The sequence below is a fragment of the Chrysochloris asiatica genome, unplaced genomic scaffold, assembly GCF_000296735.1.
Source record: "Chrysochloris asiatica unplaced genomic scaffold, ChrAsi1.0 scaffold00500, whole genome shotgun sequence".
NCBI classification, from domain to species: domain Eukaryota; kingdom Metazoa; phylum Chordata; class Mammalia; order Afrosoricida; family Chrysochloridae; genus Chrysochloris; species Chrysochloris asiatica.
In genome coordinates this window covers 427,220-428,751 of record NW_006409018.1, presented here as the reverse complement: position 1 = coordinate 428,751, position 1,532 = coordinate 427,220, and the positions used below count along the sequence as shown (strand labels likewise).

General features: G+C 47.1%; 1 pseudogene; it reads right to left on the bottom strand.

The window, feature by feature from the left end:
• Positions 1–1,496, bottom strand: part of LOC102823324 — a 12,183-nt pseudogene extending 10,687 nt beyond the window's left edge.
• Positions 1,497–1,532: the final 36 nt, after the last annotated feature.

Sequence of the window (1,532 nt, the reverse complement as noted above, 5' to 3'; positions counted from 1 at the left end):
CAGAGATTTGCTGTTCAAAATTACAGTAGTAAGGATGAAGCCTCCTACTTCTGGGAGTCTTGGTGTGGTGCTCTGGGCTAGCATGCTGGACTGCAAGGTCGGTGAGTCAAGCTTGTCTGCTGCTCCTTAGAAACCCTAGGCAGGGTAGCTATGGGTCAGAACTGACTCCATGGCATTTCACAGCAACGGTCCTACTTTTGAGATAGAGCAGCCTCTCCACTGGGAGTTTTCATATGCGAGTAGAAGTGTGAGGAACACCTGAAGGTGTTCCCACATTCCTTACATTCATAGGTCCTTCTCTCCACTATGAATTCACATAATGTGCAGTGAGGGCTGTGGAAAAAATAAAGACTTTTCTACATTCTTTACACTCATAGGGGTCTCTTCACACTGTGGATTCTTCTATGTCTTGTGAGGCTTGAGGATTGTAAAAAGGCTTTCCCACACTCCTTACATTCATAGGATCTCTCTCCACTATGAATTCGCATATGTGCAGTGAGGCCTGTGGAAGTAATAAAGGCTCTTCCACATTCCTTACATTCATGGGGCTTCTCTCCACTGTGGATTCTTCTATGTGTAATGAGGTTTGAGGCATGCCCGAAGACTTTCCCACACTGCTTACATTCATAGGGTCTCTCTCCACTGTGGATTCGCATATGATAAGTGAGGGCTGTGGAAGTAATAAAGGCTCTACCACATTCCTTACATTCATGGGGCCTTTCTCCACAGTGGATTCTCCTATGTGCAATGAGGTTTGAGGCATGCCGGAAGACTTTCCCACACTCCTTACATTCATAAGGCCTCTCGCCACTGTGAGTTCGTATGTGTTTAGAGAGGTTGTAGGAACGGCTAAACGCTTTCCCACATTCTTGGCACTCGTAAGGCCTCTCTCCACTGTGGATTCGCATGTGTGTGGTGATGTATGAGGAACGCCTAAAAGATTTCCCACACTCCTTACATTTGTATGGTTTCTCTCCACTATGGATTCTTTTGTGTGTAGTGAGGTCTGAGGCTTGCCTGAAGGCTCTCCCACACTCCTTACATTCAAATGGCATCTCTCCACTGTGGATTCTCACATGGTTTGTGAGGACCGAGGAGCAGTGAAAGGCTTTCCCACAGTCCTTACATTCGTACGGTTTCTCTCCAGTGTGGGTTCTGATGTGTTTAGTGAGGGCTGAGGTTTGACTGAAGGTCTTCCCACATTCCTTACATTCATATGGTTTCTCTCCGCTGTGGAGTCTTCTGTGTGTAGTGAGGTCTGAAGCTCGCCTGAAGGCTTTCCCACACTCCTTACATTCAAATGGCATCTCTCCACTGTGGATTCTTGCGTGGTACTTGAGGAACGAGGAGCAGCGGAAGGCTTTGCCACAGTCCTTACATTTGTACGGTTTCTCTCCAGTGTGGGTTCTGATGTGTGAAGTGAGGGCTGAGGTTTGACTAAAGGTCTTCCCACACTCCTTACATTCATAGGGCTTCTCTCCACTGTGAGTTCGCATGTGTGTAATGAGGTGTGAGGAACGGCCAAAAGTTTT